Below are 20,512 nucleotides of genomic sequence, written 5' to 3'. Positions count from 1 at the left end.
TGAAAGAAGAAAGTATATTGTTCTAAAGCTGGTTGCTTCTAAATGGGTGAAAAGATTTGTGAAAGTTGTAAAAAGGTTTGTAAAAGTTGCAGAAAGGTTTATGAAAGTTTTAGGTTTGTAAAGAGAAATGTTAAAAGGGAGTTTAGAAATTACACAGGCCAATAAGCCAGGGCAAGTGGAATAGAGAAACTGAGCCCGATAGTTAAACAGCAGTTGCAGCCATCTGGAAAATCCTAACTTCCCTAAACCAAGGACACTTAAGAGTAAATGGTTTGTACTTTTTCTTCACAACCAGAAAATAAATGGTTTAAATCACCCTACTCAGGGAGACAGCAGAAAGTCAATTAGTGTCATTTGCTGAGCACATCCAAGCACAAATGAAATTAAGAGAATAAACCTCATTTTGATATATCAGCATAAAGCTGATGAATTCTATTGAGATCCTGCCCTAATTGCTCAGTTCTTAAAACCCCTCAAAACAAAGGGCCCAGCATATGCTCTCCTGAATAATAAGTTTAAGTAACAAATTTAAGGTAAAAAATAAACAGAGTTAACTTTGGCCATAGCCAGTTTGCCTCAGTGGATAGAGCGTCAGCCTGTGGACCAAAGGGTCCCGGGTTTCATTCCAGTCAAGGGCACATACCTGGGTTGCAGGTTCCTCCCCGACCCAGGCCTTGGTCAGGGCTCCTGCAGGAGACAACCAATTGATGTGTTTCTCTCACATCAATATTTCTCTGTCTTTCCTTCTCCCTTCCACTCTCTTTAAAAATCAATGGGAAAGTATCCTCGGGTGAGGATTAAAAAAAGTAAACTGACTTTGAAGCCAATACGAGCGCCTTGGAAAACGAGCCTGGTACATTGCTTAGTCATGTGGTTCATGTGGTTCATGGCAGTCTTTTCAGGTAAGGAACGGAGGTTGCTTTCCTGCAAGATGGCAAGGAAGGAACCTCAAGACATTTTGGGAACCTTAAAACTTGAGGAATTCACCCAGGTCTATAGATATTGCAGGAAATTCTGATGGCAACTAGGTGGCTCAGCTTCTTTGCCCTGAGGGACTATTAAAGCTCAATCATGAGATGCCAGCAAAGCAGATATTTAAATGCCTATATAGTCAATTATTATTATTGTCTTCATGTAAATAGCCAGGACAAATTGAAACTAAACTTCATGCAATAAATAAATTGATCTTAATTTGGCTCTTTAAATAACAATGAGGGTGATTTTAGGGGAGGAAATGTGTTTCAATAGACTCTGTAATACACAGTTGTGAATATTAGACTCTAATTCAATTAATTGTTTTCAAAGTTTTATTTTTCACCTATGAATTGAACTGGATCCTGAATTTATCTAGTTTTCTTAAATATTTGGCATTTCCCTGATGATTAGTGATATTGTCCACTATCTCATGTACCTGTTAGTCATTTATGTCTTCTTCAGAAAAATATCTATTGAGGTTCTTTGCCCATTTTTTGATTGACTTATCTGTGTTTTTTTGTTGTTGTCATTGGATTGTGTGAGTTCCTCAAATATTTTAGATATATTAGATCTATGTTTTGCAAATGTCTTCTTCCATTCCATAAGTTGCCTTTTCATTTTGTTGTTTCCTTTGATGTGAACAAACTTTTAGTTTCATGTAACCTACTTGTTTATTTTTTTAAAATATATTTATTAGTTTTTTACAGAGAGGAAGAGAGAGGAGAGGGATAGAAAGCTAGAAACATCGATGAGAGAGAAACATCGATCAGCTGCCTCCTGCACACCTCCTACTGGGGATGTGCCCGCAACCAAGGTACGTGCCCTTGACCAGAATCGAACCTGGGACCTTTCAGTCCGCAGGCCGACACTCTATCCACTGAGCCAAACCGGTTTCGGCTCTACTTGTTTATTTTTGCTTTTCTTTCCTGTGTTTTTGATATCTTATAAAAAAAAAATCACTGCCAAGACCAACGTCAAGGAGCTTTTCCCCTCTGTTTTCTTCTCAGACTTTTATAGTTTCAGGTCTTACATTTAAGTCCTTAGTACATTTTGAGTTAATTTTTGTGAGTGGTACAAGATTAGAATCCAGTTTTATTCTTTTACGTGAGTATACCCATTTTCCCCAACAGCATTTATATTGAAGACTATCCTTTCTCTATTGTGTTCCTGTCACCCTTGTCAAAGACTTGGTGACAATATAGACTAGAGACTTGGGATCTCTATTCTATTCTGTTGGTTGATGTGCCTGTCTTTATTTCAATTCCATACTGTGTTGATTATTATAGCTTTGTAATATTGTTAAAATCAGAAAGGGTAATGTTTCCAGCATTGTTCTTCCTTCTCAAGTTGCTTTGGCTACTTAGGGTATTTTATGATTCCCTATGAATTTTAGAATTGTTGTTTCCATTTCTGTGAAAAATATCATTGGGTTTTTTATGGAGATTGTATTGAATATGTAGATTGTTTGGGATAGAATGAACATTTAGCAATATTAATTATTCAATTTGTGAATGTGTATTATCTTTGCATTTATCTGTGTCTTCTTCAATTCCTTCACTAAGGTCTTATAGTTTTTAGTACAGACCTTTCAACTCCTTGGTTAAATATATTTCTAAGTAAAGTAAGTGGGATTAATCACATAGTCATATCAATTGATGCAGAAAAAGCATTTGACAAAATCCAACACCCTTTCTTGATAAAAAAAAAAAACCCTCAGAAAAATGGGAATAGAGGGATCATACTTCAATATAACAAAAGCTTTATATGACAAACCTACAGCCAACATCATATTCAATGGACAAAATCTAAAACCATTTCACCTAAGAACAGGAATGAGACAGGGATGCCCACTTTCACCACTCTTGTTTGACATAGTACTGGTAGTGCTAGCCATAGCAATTAGACAAGAAGAAGAAATAAAAGGTATCCAAATTGGAAAAGAAGATGTAAAAATGGCATTATTTGCAGATGACATGATACTGTACATGGAAAACCCTAAAGATTCCATCAAAAAATGATTAAACTTAATAAATGAATTTGGCAATGTAGCAGGATACAAAATTAATGCCAAGAAATCTATGGCATTTTTATACACCAATAGTGAACTTACAGAAAGAGATTTCTAAAAATAATCCCATTTACTATCGCACCAAAAAAATTAAGATACCTAGGAATAAACTTAACTAAGGAGTAAAAGACCTATACTCAGAAAACTACAGGACACCGAAAAAAGAGATAGAGGAAGACTATAAACAGATGGAAGAACATACCATGTTCATGGATTGGTAGAATCAACATCATTAAAATGTCCATACTACCCAAAACAATCTATAGATTCAATGCACTCCCTATTAAAACACCAATGGTATATTTCACAGACCTAGAACAAACTCTCCAAAAATTCATCTGGAAAAAAAAAAAAAAAAAAAGACCCTGAATACCTGCAACAATCCTGAGAAAGAACAAAGTAGAAGGGATCTCAATACCAGATATCAAGCTGTATTACAAAGCCACTGTTCTCAAAACTGCCTTGTACTGGCACAAGAACAGACATATAGACCAATGGAATAGAATAGAGAACCCAGAAAGCAACCCAAACCACTATGTTCAATTAATATTTGACAAAGGAAGCAAGAAATACAATAGAGTCAAGACAGTCTCTTCAATAAATGGTGTTGGGAAAATTGGACAGAAACATGCAAAAATATAAAACTAGACCACCAACTTACACCATACACAAAAATAAATTTAAAAATGGATAAAGGACTTAAACATAAGATGGGAAACCATAAAAATATTAGAGGAATCCACAGGCAGCAAAATATCAGACATACACTGAAGCAATATCTTCAACGATATAGCTTGTAGGGCAATGGAAACCAAAGAGAAAATAAACAAATGGGATTGCATCAAAATAAAAAGCTTTTGCACAGCAAAGGAAACCATCAACAAAACAACAAGAAAGCCCACTGCATGGGAGAACATATGTGCCAATGTTATCACCGATCAGGGTTTAATCTCCAACATTTACAGGGAACTCATACAACTTAACAAAAGAAAGATAAACAACACAATTAAAAAAATGGGCAACAGACCTAAATAGATACTTTTCGAAAGAGGACATAAGGAAAGCCAAGAGACATATGAAAACATGCTCAAAGTCACTAATCATCAGAGAGATTAATCAAAATGACAATGCAGTACCATCTCACACCTGTCAGAATGGCAACCATCAACAAATCAACAAGTGCTGGCGAGGATGTGGAGAAAAAGGAACCCTCGTGCACTGCTGGTAGGAATGCAGACTGGTGCAGCCACTGTGGAGAACAGTATAAAGTTTCCTCAAAAAACTAAAAATGGAACTCCCATTTGACCCAGTGATCCCACTTCTAGGAATATATCCCAAGAAACTAGAAACACCAACCAGAAAGGGTATATTCACCCCTATGTTCACAGTAGCACAATTTATCATAGCTAAGATTTAGAAACAGCCTAAGTGCCTATCAGCAGATGAGTGGATTAAAAAACTGTGGTACATCTACACAATGGAATACTACGCTGCGGTAAAAAGGGAGGAATTCTTGCCATTTGCTACAGCATAGATGAAACTGGAGAGCATTATGCTAAGCGAAATAAGCCAGTCAGAGAAAGGTAACAATCACATGATCTCACTTATTTGTGGAATATAATGAACAACATAAACTGATAAACAAAAACAGATCCAGAGACAGAGAAGCATCGATCAGACCGTCAAACCTCAGAGGGAAGGTAGGGGAGGGTGGGGGTAAGGGGGAGAGATCAACCAAAGGACTTGTATGCATGCATATACTGGTAAGCCTAACCAATGGACACAGACACCAGGGGGGTGGAGGGCATGAGTGGGGGCGGTAGTAGGGGGGACAATGGGGGGATAAGGACACATATATAATACCTTAATCAATAAAGAAAAAATAATAAATAAACAAATAAAAATAAAGTAAGTGGGATTGTTTTTTAATTTCTTTTTTCAGATATTTTGTTATATGTGTAGAGACACAATTCATTTTTATATGCTGATTTTATATCCTGCAATTTTATTGAATTTATTGATTAGCTCTAACAGTACTTTTGGTAAGAATCTTTAGGGTTTTCTGTATGTTAAGATCATGTCATCAGCAGAGACAATTTTGCTTCATCCTTTCTGATTTAGATGCCTTTTTTTTTTCTTTTTCCTAATTGTTCATAGGACTCCCAATACTATGTTGAATAAAAGTGTCAAGAGCAGGCATTTTTGTTTTGTTCCTAATCTTAGAGAAAAAGCTTTCCACTTTTCACAATTGAGTATGGTGCTAGCTATGGGCTTTCCGTATGGGTCCTTTACAATGTTGAGGTACATTTCCTCTATATCTGATTTGTTGAGCATTTTTACCATGAAATGATGTTGAATCTTGTCAAGTGATTTTCCTGCATCTATTGAGATGATCATATGATTTTTATCTTTCATTCTATTGATGTATTGAATCAGATTTATTGACTTGTGTATGTCAAACTATTCTTGCATCCCAAGGATAAATTCCACTTGATCAGAGTGTATGATTACTTTAATGTGCTGTTGAATTAAGTGTGTTAATATTTTGTTGAGGATTTTTGTGTCTATGTTCATCATGTGTATTGGCTTGTAATTTTCTTGTAATTTCCTTGTCTGGCTTTGGTATCAAGGTAATGCTGGCCTCTTAAAATGAGTTTGGAGTATTCTCTCTTCTCTAATTTTTGGAACATTTTGAGAAGAATTGTTAATTTTTTTAATGTTTGATAAAATTCACCAGTGAAGCCATTTGGCCTTGGCCTTTTCTTGTTGGGAGACTTTTCATTACTGATTCAATCTCCTAACTCATTTTTGGTCTGTTCCAATTTTCTACTTCTTCACAATTCAGTCTTGGAAGTTTGCATGTTTCTAGGAATTTTTTCTCTTTGTATTTCTGTTGTATCACTTGTAATATCTCCTCTTTCATTTCTAATTTTATTTGTCTTACCACTTTTTCTTTAATTAGTCAAGCTAAAGTTTTGTCAATTTTGTTTATCTTTTCAAAAAGTCAGCTCTCAGTTTCATTGATCTTTTCTATTGGTTTTTCCAGCATTATTTCATGTATTTCTTTGTTATTTCCTTCCTTCTGCTAATTCTTGGCTTAGTTTTTCTTCTTTCTCTCTTTCCTTGAGGAATAATGTAACATTGTTTATTTAAGATATTTGTTTATTCTTAATGTAAGGATTTGTCTCTATAAACCCTCTCAGAACTGCTTTATCTGCATCCTTAAATTTTGGTATATTGTTTTTCCATTTTTGTTTGCTTTAATGTATTTTTTATTTCCCCTTTGATTTCATTTTTGACCCATTGGTTGTTCAGCACTATGTTTTATTTCTGAATTTTTTTAGCTTTCCTTTTATTATTGATTTCTAGTTTCATACCATTGTGGTCAGAAAAGATACTTGATATGATTTCAGTCTCTTAAATTTGTTGAGACTTGTTTTGAGACTTAACATATTATCTATCCCAGAGAATATTCCATGCACACTTGAGAAGAATATGTATTCTGCTGCTGTTTGACTGAATGTTCTGTTAGGTACAGTTAGTCTCAAGTATGGTTCAAGTCCAATGTTTCCTTATTGATTTTTTGTCTGGATGATCTATTTATTGTTGAAAGTGGGATATTGAAGTCCCCTACTATTATTGCATTGTTGTTTATTTCTCCCTTTAGATGTATTATTTACTTAATATATTTAGATGTTCATTATACAATAACATGTTTTGTTTCTTGTTACAGTTTTTTATTTAAAGTCTATTTTGTCTGATATAAGTACTATACTCCTGCTCAATGTTGATGATTTCCATTTGCATGGTGGAATGTCTATTGCATCCCCTCACCTTCAGCCTCAATGTTTCCTTAAAGTTAAAATGAGTCTCTCATAGGCAGCATATAGTTGGGTCTTGTTTTTTATCCATTCAGCCACTCTATGAATTTTGATTGAAGAATTTAATCCATTTACATTTAAAGTAATTGTTAGTAGGTGAAGACTTACCATTGCCATCTTGTTAATTGTTTTCTGGCTGTTCCTTCCTTCTTTTCATTTTCTCGTTGCTGTCTTCCTTTGTGATTTGATGATTTAACATAGTGGTATGCTTAGATTGCTCTCTCTTTATCTTTTGTGTATCTACTGTAGGTTTTTGCTTTGCAATTACCATGAGACTTACACACAATGTCTTATAGTTATAAGTCTATTTTAAGCTAACATAACAATTTTCATTGCATACAAAAACTCTACCCTTTTACTCACCTCCCATTTTATGTTTTTAATGTCACAACTTACATATTTTTATATTGTATGTCTATTAACAAATTACTATATTTGTGGGTTTTTTGATACTTTCTTTTAAACTTTATACTAGAATTAAATGATTTATACATCACTAATAGAGTATTAGAATGTTCTGAATTAAACTATACACTTACTTTTTTTAAAATATATTTTTATTGATTTCAGAGAGGAAGCAAGAGGGAGAGAGAGATAGAAACATCAATGATAAGAGAAAATCATTGATTGGCTGCTTCCTGCATGCCCCCTACTGGGGAGCAAGCCTGCAACCTGGACATGTGCCCTGACTGGGAATCAAACCATGACCTCCTGTTTCATAGGTTGACGCTCAACCACTGAGCCATGCCGGCCAGGCTATACACTTATTTTTATCATTATGTATTTTTATATGTTTCCATGTTACATTTTAGTGTCCTTTCATTTCTGCTTGAAAAACTCCTTTTAGCATTTTTTGCAGTACAGGTCTGGAGCTGACAAATTTTCTCAGCTATTGTTTGTTTGGGAGTCTTTATATCACCTTCATTTCTGAAGGACAGCTTTGTCAGATAAAGTATTATTTGTTGGTAATTTTTTACTATTTGTTGGTATTTTTCTTTTAGCACTTTGAATATGTCATCTCACTCACTCCAGGCCTGCAAGTTTTCAGCTGAGAAATCCACTGATAGCCTTATGAGGGTCCCCTTGTATACTAGGAATTTTTTTCTCTTGTTGATTTCAAAATTTTTTTGTCTTTGATTTTATGTTTTATTATAATGTGTCTCAGTGAAATCCTTTGTGAATGAATCTGTTTGGAACTTATGAGCTTCATGAACCTGGATCCCTCCCTCCCTCCCTCCATTCATCCGTCCATTCCTCCTTCCTTGCCCCCTCTATTCCTCCTTCCCTTCCTGTTCCTTCTCCTCTTTCTGGGGCTCTCATAATACATCTATTCTTGCACTTGATGGTATTTCATAAATCACATAGGCTTTTTTCACTCTTTTTCATTCTTTCTCTTCTATGAGTAATTTAAAAAGATCTGAATTTGAGTTTACAGATTCTCTCCTCTGCTTGGTCAAGTTTGATATTAGTGCTCTCGCATGTGTGTGTGTGTGTGTGTGTGTGTGTGTGTGTGTGTGTGTGTGTGTGTGTTTTATTTTATTCACTGTATTTTTAAATTCCAAATTTTCTTCCTGGTTTTGTTATGATATCTATCTTTCTTTTGAACCTCTTTGGTATAAAATAAAGGATTTTATTATTGATTTTTAAAGAGAGAGTGAGAGAAAAAACATGGATGTGAGAGCAAAACATGAATTGGCTACCTCCTGCATGCCCCCTACCGGGAATGGAACCCAAACCTGGAGCATATGCCCTATCCAGGAATCAAACCAGCACCTTTTGTTGCATGGGATAATGCCCAACCAACTGAGCCACACTGGCTAGGGCTGAACATCTTGTTTTGTTTATCTATTGCTTTTCTGATTTCATTGAGTTGTCTGTGTTCTCTTCTAGCTTATTGAGTTTCCTTAGACAATTATTTTGAATTCTTTCTCAGAGAGTTCCATAGATCTCCATTTCTTTGGGGTGGGTTACTGGAAAACTATTATGTTCCTTTGGTAGTATCATGTTTCTTTGATTTTTCATGGTCCTTGAAGGCTTGCATTGCTGTCTTTGCATTTGAAGAAGCTATCACTTCCTCCAGTCTTTACTTACTGATTTGGGAGAGAAATACTTTCACCAAGTCTGTCAAGTCAGAAATTCTAAGGCTTTCTCAGACCTTTTCTATGCACACACCCACTTCACACTTTTTGTTCCTCTTGGAGGGGAATTCTTAAGATTGTTTGCCTTCTTTCAATCCTCAAGCTCAGGCTGGGGGTTGAGATCCTCCTGGGTTTCTCTTCTTAGAGTAGTGCCCTAAAATGCTCATTTGTAAGCTTTCTCCCAACTCTGCAGCCATCTGCAAAGTATTGCATTCACCACCCATGGAAGCATGTACCAGGACCTGGCCATGTCGGGGGGAAGGGGTTGAAGTTCACAGAACACTTTAAGTGCTCATGGGCCAAGATCACAGTTAAGGTGTCCCCAGTGGCTTGTGTGTGGGTTTCCTGATTGAGTCTGTGAAGCATTTAGTAGGATGAACTGCAAAGTAGTTAATAGAATCTTTTTGATGAGTCCTGAGCTCTAGTTGCTATATCCCAGCCTCTTTTAACCCCTCAGCTGTGCAAATCACTTGAGTATGCTGGGTAGGACCAGAAAAAAAGTGAACTTCTTGGGCAGCATACTGTACAGCTGGGGAAGCTGAATACTCACTCACACATTGTCACTTTCCCTCAAGGGAGAATTGTAAGTCAAAGTGGTCTCTCTTACATCTAGATGTGCCACCTGTAGGTAAAGTGAAACTGTTCTTTTAACCTCTTCATTGCATCCAATCTTGGATTTTTTCCCCCTACGATAGTGAGCTGGAACTTCTCCATTGGACTCCTGGACTCCCACAAAGGTACCTTCATCCATAAGTGATTTCAAAACCAATGTTTTGTTGGCGGGGTTGGGAGGGGGGTGGTCAGGGAATGATTATAGAAAACATCCATTCTGTCTGTGTTAATATCACTCTCCTAAGGATTTGTTTTAGATACTATGATTCTGAAATACCTTAAGTCTTCTTCTCAGAGATGGCTTTTGCATATCTTTAGGTGGGGAGATTGGATCAAAGCATGACTAGATCTAGGAGACCCTAAACTCTCCTTTACTGTCTAGGATATAAAGACCTTCTACTGGTTTTATGGACTTAGAGACCTCTCCTTCTGCCAGTTCAAGACATCTTTGGTTATTAACATTTTCAACGAATCTTCTTGAAAGTCCCCTCCCTTTCATCTTTCTTAGATCTATACTCTCATTCCTGCTTTTTTTCTTTTTCTCTCAGAACAATGTAGTAGTTAAAATCTAAGGCTTTGGGGTTAATTTGTTTGAACTCCAACCCACTGCTACCTACTAGCTTTGAGAGCCTACTTGATCTGGGCATAAGTTCTTTTTATTAGATAGAAAGATGTTAATATCTGGTCAAGTGGATTAAATATTAAATGAAATAATGCCTACAAAATGCTTAACAGAGTGACTGACTTTTTTTCTCATGTAGAGTTATAGGCATTCATTGTTTGCAATGATTTTCCCCCCATTTTTTACAGGTTTTAGCTACAACCTGCAACAAAGACAAATGGTATATCAGAGGCCTATTCAACAAGCAAGTAAACTTTTTAGAACCACTTAAAACAAAAATAATGGGTTTCCTCACAGAACCCAGGACTGGCCCAATCTTGAAGCATAATTTGCTCTGAATATTGGAATTTCAGGGTTGAGTGGAAAGAGCTAAAAGCCAAATAATTTCTTTATCTACAAAATGACAAAAATGTATATTAATCTTTGATTTTGGATTATGATATCTTCTTTTCTTGCTCCACATTCTTCCCTCTGTTGTAACCCACATCCAGGGCTCACTTCCAGGCCCTTGTCTTCTAAATCTGTTGCTCCAGTTCGATGTTTCCACATAGATACCCCAGTAGCACCTCAAACCCAGCAAGTGAAAAACAGCTCATTATCTGCCCCCACACAGCAGCTTCTTTTTCCATTAATGACATCTTCAGACTCCTTGTCACTAGGTCACGAAAACCTTGGCCATCTCTGTTCCCACCTGTATCCCTCAATTTGTTCTGTAGCTAAAACCTTTTTTTTTTCCTATGAGCATCAGTTATTCCTTACTTTTCATTTGCTCTACCAGCCCTGTCTGTCTGGTCCTTCTCCTGCCTAGGGCCACTGTATACTAGTCCCCTAACTCATTCCCTAGGCTCCAGCCAATCATTTAACCAATCCTGCCATTACAGCGACCTTTGCCCCAGAAGCACCTGTTTCAAAAGTATCCATTTTCCTCATTGCCTGTGAAGCAAATGGAGTGCACTGCCTCCCACTCTAGCACAAACCTCCTCAATTCCACCTCAATTTAATTCTCTCCCTCTAATCTTCTACAGACTCAGCCAAACAAACATTACCCCATTCTCCAAATATGCTTTGTCCTTGTTACCTGTGCCTTTGCAACCTTCTCTCTCAAATCCAATCTCATCCACAACCCTGGTTTATTCTTCAAGGCCTAGCTCAGCTTCCTTACCTGTAATGAAGTCTTCTCCCATTTCCCAGTTAGAAATAATCCCTTAGATAGTTTCATTCTTCTGAACTCCTAAAGCTCTTTGACCGCCATTTGGATGCTTTCAAGAATCTAATTTAACAAGCACGCATTAAATACAAATGAAATGAAAGCGAGTTGTGCTTGGATGCTGGGGGAAGGGAGTGGAGGAGGCAGCAGTTTCTCTTCTCACAGAATCTCAGTCATCAGACTCCTGAGTCAACATCTCCAAGATTTAACAAAGCTACTATAGAGTTATTAAAAATGTGTTTTTAGGGTCAAGGGTTATTCAACATCCCTTTCTCCCCCCACGCTCCACTGCAGGGTTCCTCCATCATATAATTTCAAACTCTATTGCAAGAAGTACAGGTTTCTGTAGGAGCTTGCCAGGTTCTATGGCAGTGGTCGGCAAACTGCGGCTTGCGAGCCACCTGCGGCTCTTTAGTCCCTTGAGTGTGGCTGTTCCACAAAATACCACAGCCTGGGCGAGTCTATTTCGAAGAAGTGGCATCAGAAGAAGTTTAAGTTTAAAAAATTTGGCTCTCAAAAGAAATTTCAATCGTTGTACTGTTGATATTTGGCTCTGTTGACTAATGAGTTTGCCAACCACTGTTCTATGGGATCATTTTTCTAGGGGATCATTTCTGTTTTGTGGATATTTGTGAGGTTACATCCTTTTGTTATGCTTTAAATATTGTGTAAAGATTATTTCTGAATGCAATTTTTCTCTGCCTTTACCCAAATTATATCTACAAATACCCAGAAAATGCCCATTTTCTCCCAAATACAAAGACTGGGCCAGAGAAGACACTCAGTGGATGTGTCACCAAGAAGAGGAAAATGCATTAGATTTGTCATATTGTGGTTTAGGTGACAAATAATATAAAATGAAAAGAAAGTGTTATTATAACTTCTCAGAACCCCTATTCTCAACCTGAATATATCAGCATTTCATTTTTACCATGTTTTTTCAGAGGCTCTACTCATCTCCTCCTCCCCAGCTTCACTTAACTGTGTTGCTACATTAACCACCACCTCCCCATCCCTCATAAAACCTGCCGCAATGCTCGTGAGTCTGGGCAACAAGAGAGTTATTTGCTTGCACACACACATATTTCTTCTTTTTTCATTTTTAGTGTGAATTATTGCATTGAAATGTACATACATTTACATGAATAAAACATACACATATTGCTTAATGAATAATCAGAAAGTGAACTCTGTAACCCTTCTTGAGGGCTCGTTGCCAGTTACCAGAAACTTTCCTTGTGTCCCTCTCAATTGTAAACATACCCGAGCCTCCATGTATTAGTCTATAGGGACCTGCTATAACAAAATACCATAGATTGGGTGGCTTAAACAACACACATTTATTTCTCACAGTTCTGGAAACTGGAAGTCTGAGATTAGGGTACCAGCATGACTGAGTTCTAAAGAGAGCCTCTTTCCTGGCTTGCAGACACCTGCCTTTTCACTATGTCTTCACAAGGCAGAGCAAGGTCACTGGTGTCTCTTCTTATAAAACCTCATGACCTCACCAAAATCTAATCACCTCTCAAAGACCCCACATCTTAATACTATCACATTGAAGGGTAGAGTTTCAACATTAATTTCTGGGGAAACAAACATTCAACCCTTAACACCCCCAGAGGTAGCCACCTATACATATATCACCAAACAATATATTTATATAGTATTTCATTGTCTGGCCAATTTATGTATCTGTTCTAGAGGAGGTGACTATTTGGATTGTTTCCCAATGCAACTGAGGTAGACAAGGCTGCCATGAGCATTCTTCTATGTAGTATATCTTGCTGTACATTTGCTTAATTTTCTCTGGGTATGCACCTAAGACTGGATTGTTGGACCACAGTGTATGTGTATCTTTAGTCATACTAGATAATGCAAGCCTCTTTTCAGATAGCTAATAGCAGTATACAACTTCCACCTGCTCCAAATGCTTGCTGCCCAATACTATTTTCAGAATTTCTGGTTTTCGCCTATCTTGTATGATGGTATTTCATTGTGGGATTTTTTTAAATTTTTATTGTTGAAAGTATTACATATGTCCCCCTTTGACCTCTTCTATCCCGCCATTACTACTCCTCCTCCACCCCAGACCTTTACCACCCTATTGTCTGTGCCCATGGATTATGCATATACTGTATACATATAAGTTCTTTGGTTGATCTCTTCCCACCCACCTACCCTCCCCTCCCTTCCCTCTGAGATTCTACAGTCTGTTCCATGCTTCTATGTCTCTGGATCTATTTTGTTCTTCAGTTTATTTTGTTCATTAGATTCCACATATGAGTGAGATCATGTGATACTTGTCTTTCTCTGACTGGCTTATTTCACTTGGCATAATACTCTCCAGGTCCCACCATGCTGTCTCAAAAGGTAAAAGATTCTTCTTTTTACTGCTGCATAGTATTCCATGGCATAGATGTGCCACAGCTTTTTTAAAAATATATTTTTATTAATTTCAGAGAGAAAGGGAGAGGGAGAGAGAGTTAGAAACATCAATGATGAGAGAGAATCATTGATCAGCTGCCTCCTGCATGCCCCCTATGGGGATCGAGCCTGCAACCTGGGCATGTGCCCCTGACTGGAATCGAACCCAGGACCCTTCAGTCCACAGGCAATGATCTATCCACTGAGTCAAACCAGCTAGGGCTGTGCCACAGCTTTTTTATCCACTCATCTGCTGATGGGCACGTGGGCTGTTCCAGATCTTAGCTATTGTAAATTGCACTGCTATGAACATAGGGGTTCTTATTTGTTTTCTGATTGGTGTTTCGGGTTTCTTAGGATATATTCCTAGAAATGGGATCACTGGGTCAAATGGCAGTTCCATATTTAATTTTTTGAGGAAACCTCATATTGTTTTCCATAATGGATGCAGCAGTCTGCATTCCCACCAGCAACGTATTCCCTTTTCTTCACATCCTCACCAGCACTTGTCATTTGTTGATTTGTTGATGGTAACCATTCTGACAGGTGTGAGGTGATACCTCATTGTCATTTTAATTTGCATCTCTCTGATAATCAGTGACTTTGGGCATTTTTTCATATGTCTCTTAACCAACTGTATGTCTCCTTTGGAAAAGTGTCTATTTAGGTCCTTTGCCAAATTTTTCATTGAATTGTTTGTCTTCCTTTTGTTAAGTTGTATGAGTTCCCTATATATTTTGGATATTAACTCTTTATCTGATGTATCATTGCCAAATATGTTCTCCCATGCAGTGGGCTTCCTTTTCGTTTTGTTGATGGTTTCTTTTGCTGTGCAGAAGCTTTTTATTTTTATGTAGTCCCATTTGTTTATTTTCTCCTTAGTTTCCTTTACCCTGGGAGATGTATCTGTAAACATGTTGTTACAAGAGATAGCTGAGATTTTGCTGCTTATGGTTTCTTCTAGGATTTTTATGGTTTCATGACTTACATTTAAGTCTTTTATCCATTTTGAGTTTATTCTTGTGTATGGTGTAAGTTGGTGGTCTCGTTTCATTTCTTTGCGTGTATCTGTCCAATTTTCCCAACACCATTTATTGAAGAGACTCTCTTGATTCCATCGTATGCTCTTGCCTTCTTTGTCAAATATTAATTCAGCTTAATGGCTTGGGTCGATTTCTAGGGTCTCTGTTCTGTTCCATTGATTTATATGTTTGTTCTTGTGCCAGTACCAGGCTGTTTTGATTACAGTGGCTTTGTAGTGTAACTTGATATCTGGTGTTGTGATTCCTCCAACTTTGCTCTTCTTCCTCAAAATTACTGCAGCTATTTGAGGCCTTTTTTGGTTCCCTATAAATTTTTGGAGTATTTGTTATAGATCTATGAAATATGCCATTGGTATTTTAATAGGGATTGCATTGAATCTATAGGTTTCTTTGGGTAGTATGGACATTTTAATAATGCTGATTCTCCCAATCCATGAACACAGTATATTTTTCCACTTGTTTATATCTCTCTATTTACACACAATTACCAAGTAGGATTTATTCCAGGGATGCAAGGCTGGTACAATATTTGTAAACCAATAAACGTGATACATCACATAAAAAAATTTGAAAGACAAAAATCACATGATCATATCAATGGACGCTGAAAAAGCATTTGACAAAATCCAACATCCATTTTTCATAAAAACTCTCAGCAAAGTGGGAATAGAAGGATCATATCTCAACATAATAAAGGTCATATATGACAAAACTACAGCCAACATCATACTCAATGGTCAAAAATTAAAACCATTTCCCCTTAGAACAGGAACAAGACAGGGATGTCCACTTTCACCACTCCTGTTCAACATAGTACTGGAAGTCCTAGACACAGCAATCAGACGAGAAGAAACAAAAGGCATCCAAATTGGAAAGGAGAAAGTAAAACTGTCATTATTCACAGATGGCATGATATTTTACATAGAAAAGCCTAAAGACTCCACCAAAAAACTACTAGACTTAATAAATGAATTTGGCAATGTAGCAGGATACAAAACTAACACCCAGAAATTGATGGCATTTTTATATACCAATAATGAATTCTCAGAAAGAGAAACTAAACAAACAATCCCATTTACCATTGCAACAAAAAAAATTAAGATACTTAGGAATAAACTTAACTAAGGAAGCAAAAGACTTGTACTCGGAAAACTACAGAACATTGAAAATAGAGATAGAGGAAGATATAAACAAAGAATATACCGTGTTCATTGTGATTTTAGTTTGCATTTCCCTGATTACTAATAAAGTTGAACTACCTTTTATGATTAGACATTTGGATTTACACCCATCCAGTTGTTAAGCCCCCTTTTCTATAGGGTTATTTCCTTTTCTTACTGATTTGGTTAAATTCTTTGTATATTTGACATACTAGCCCTTTGTCAGTTTATTTTCACAGACATCTTCTCCCCTTTATGGCTTATCTTTTCACTCATTTTACCATGTACTGAGCACCCTGCTCCCTGTCGTTGAGTTCTGTGTTTATGCACTAGGAATTCTGTTTGTCCCCAAGTCTGTTTAGGATGGTTATAATTGTTATTTTGTTTCCATAACACAGTGCATTGAATGCTCTTGGGAAAACTTTATAAAGATTAGTTATTTAAACATATTTACATAGACAGATAGTTATATAGATACAGAGATATATGTGAGGCAATCTATCCTATCTACTAAAAGAGTAATATGCAAATAACCATCACTCCGCTACACCCACAAGCCACGCCCACAAGCCAATCAGGAGTGAATATGCAAATAAACCCAACCAAGATGGCTACAGCCACAGAGAGCAGGAGGGAGGCTTGGGTTTCACTGGCAATGGAGGAAGCCAAGCTTTCCGCCGGCCCTTGCCAGCCCAGGCCTCCACTCAAGGCTACAAAGTTTCAATGATAGAAGATACATAAATCCAAACAGAAATGGCGGCAGCCATGGAGCTGGAAAGAGCAAGAGGCTAAGGTTGCCCCTGGCGATGGAGGAAGCCAAGCTTTCCACACACCCTGGCCGGCCCAGGCCTCCGCTTAAGGCTACAAAGTTTCAATTATAGAAGATACATAAATCCCAACGAAAATGGCTGCCGCCACAGAGCAAGCAGAAGGCTTGGCTTTGCTCCAGGCTACAAAGTTTCAATTGTAGAAGATAAATAAATCCCAGATACCAGGGCCTCCACTTGGGTCACCGGGGGCCATGGCCAGCCTGCAAACCACCACAGGCCCCTCGCCCAGGCCGCCCCACGCCCCAAGGGAACCTCCACCCTGATCCAGGACACCCTTCAGGGCAAACCAGCTGGCCCCCACCCGTGCACCAGGCCTCTATCCTATCTAATAAAAGAGTAATGTGGCCAAAACCGGTTTGGCTCAGTGGATAGAGCGTCAGCCTGCGGACTGAAAGGTCCCAGGTTCGATTCTGGTCAAGGGCATGTAACTTGGTTGCGGGCACATCCCCAGTAGGAGGTGTGCAAGAGGCAGCTGATCGATGTTTCTCTCTCATCGATGTTTCTGACTATCTATCCCTCTTTCTTCCTCTCTGTAAAAAATCAATAAAATATAATTTAAAAAAATAAAAATAAAAAATAAAAGAGTAATGTGCAGATTGACCATCACTCCAACACACAAGATGGCTGCCCCCATGTGGTGAAAGATCCTGCCCCCATGTGGACACAAGATGGCCACCACAAGATGGCCAGCAGGGGAGGGCAGTTGGGAGGGACCAGGCCTGCAAGGGAGGGCAGTTGGGGGCAATCAAGCCTGCAGGGGAGGGCAGTTAGGGGTGACCAAGCCAGCAGAGGAGGGAAGTTGGGGGTGACCAGGCATGCAGGGAAAGGCAGTTGGGAGGGACCCAGGCCTGCAGGGGAAGGCAGTTAGGGGTGACCAGGGTTGCAGGGGAGGGCAGTTAGGGGTGACCAGGCCTGCAGGGGAGGGCAGTTAGGGGAAAACAGGCTGGCAAGGGAGCAGTTAGGCATCAATCAGGCTGGCATGGGAGTGGTTAGGGGGTGATCGGGCTGGCAGGCAGAAGTGGTTAGGGGCAATCAGGAAGGCAGGCAGGTGAGCAGTTGGGAGCCAGCAGTCCTGGATTGTGAGAGGGATGTCCTTAAACAGGCAGTTGGACATCCCTCGAGGGGTCCCAGGTGGAGAGGGTGCAGGCTGGGCTGAGGGACACCTCCCCCCGTGCACAAATTTCGTGCACTGGGCCTCTAGTATATATATAAGCCTAAGCAACGGAACAACTGAACGACTGGTAGCTATGATGTGCACCGACCACCAGGGGGAAGATGCTCAACGCAGGAGCTGCCCCGTGGTGGTCAGTGAGCTCCTACAGTGGGAGTGCTGTTCAGCTGACTGACCTGTCCCAGTGGTCCACCAGCCTGGCGGCAGCCTCTCATTCCCTCAGTAGTCCTACAGGTCCAATCTCTGGAGAACAGGCCAGGCACTGACAGACCAGTGTCATTGGCACGATCCCAACAGTGCCGCTAGCCTCCTGGAAGTTGGCCTCTGGCACTGCGACTGCTTCCCCTCGCTAGACACTCCACAAGGAATAAACAATATAAAAGCTGCCACCAAGTGGCTCCTGAAACTGGCATGAACATCAGCAGGATGGACCCATATTCCAGGCAGGCAAGGGTGTCCCACCACCTGCACAGAGGGCCAATCACATCCCATCCCCTCCCCAACCTCCCTTGGGATGGGTGCCAGATACAGGGCTCATGGCTGGTGAGCACCGCTGTGGGGCAGCACGAGCCTCTCCCGATCAGGACTGACTGGGTACAAGCCTGCAGCAGGCATGGTGGGGCCAAGATGAGTGGGAGTGGCAGGTGGCTTTGGACTGCCAGTTTCAGCCCAATCTCTGCAGATCATGCCAAGGGACCCCACCCGTGCACGAATTCGTGCACCAGGCCTCTAGTGCAATTATAAGAGAACTGGGAATGAAGAAGAGTCATAAAAATCTAAAAGAATTCTGCATTTGTTTTTATTCACAACTGCCTCTAAGATTTCATTCCATGTTAAAAACTCTAAAACTAGAATTTGTAAAAGATATGCCTTGCATGTGGTTTATGCAAGGGACACCATGCTAAACTCCACTCAGCGAACCCATACACAGAGAAAAAGACCCAAAGATCAGTGAATAAATGTACATTTAGATAGAATTAAAATATAATATAGAAACATTATTTTTAATAATTCCCACTTTAATTGATTTTTTAATCAATATTTTAGTGATTGGTTTCATTTATATCAGTAAAAGGTCTACAAACCTGCACAAACTATACTTTATTACCATTATTTTGTATACCAAATTTAAAATATTAGCACATAAATATTATAATATTTTTGTTTTTTTGTGGTAAGATACACATAACATAAAATTAACCATTTTAAGTGTATAGTTCTATGGAATTAAGTAGATTCACATTGTTGTGCAACCATCACCACCATCCATCTCCAGAACTTTTTCATCTTCCCAAACTGAAGCTCTGTTCACATTAAACACTAACTTCCTATTTCCTTTTCCCCCAGCCCTGGCAACCAGCATCCTAATTTCTATGAATTTGACTGCTCCAGGTACCTCATATGCATGTAATTTTTCTTTTTCTGTCAGGCTTATTTCACTCAGCATAATATTCTTAATGTTGTAGAATTCCCTTCCTTTTTCAGGCTGAATAATATCTCATTGTATTATATCACATTTTGTTTCCATTCATCCTGTAAGGGACACATGAGTTGTTTTCATCTCTTGGCTATTGTAAATAACACTACTATGAACATTAGTATGTAATTATTTGAATCTTTGCTTTCTATTCTTTTGAGTATATACTCAGAAGTGGAACTTCTAGTTTAATATTTTAAGGCATGCCATATTCTAGTATTTGCTTTTAATGTGAAGATTCTAGAATTTTAGAAAATGTGTAAACTCCATCCCACACACTGTAGCCATATATATAATACTAGTGACCTGGTGCACAAAATTCGTGTACATTAAAAGGGAATTAATTAAATATATTGCTACAACAAATGTCTGCTATTTTGCTGCCTATGGCTTCTTCTAAGATTTATATGGTTTCCCATCTTAAGTTTAAGTCCTTTATCCATTTTGAGTTTATTTTTGTGTTTGGTGTAAGTTGGTAGTCTAGTTTCATTTTTTTGCATGTATCTGTCCAGTTTTCCCAACACCATTTATTGAAGAGACTGTCTTGACTCCATTGTATGGTCTTGTCTCCTTTGTCAAATATTAATTGAGTATAATGGCTTGTGTCAATCTATGGATAATAAAAAACATTATAAACCGATGAATAAAAATAGATACAGAGGCAGAGAAGCATTGAACAGATTGTCAAACTACAGCAGAAAGGCTGGGGAGAGTTGTGGGGGAGGGGAGGTAAGAGATCAACCCAAGGACTTGTATGCATGCATATAAGCATAACCAATGGACACAAGACACTGGGAGGGGGGTGAGGGCATGTGCTGGGGGGGCAGGGGTAAGGGAGGCTGGTGGAAGGTCAATTGGGGGGGGGAAGGAGACATGTACTATTTGTAATACTTTAAACAATAAA

The sequence above is a fragment of the Plecotus auritus genome, assembly GCF_963455305.1.
Source record: "Plecotus auritus genome assembly, chromosome: 2".
NCBI lineage: Eukaryota > Metazoa > Chordata > Mammalia > Chiroptera > Vespertilionidae > Plecotus > Plecotus auritus.
This window is presented reverse-complemented; position numbering follows the sequence as displayed.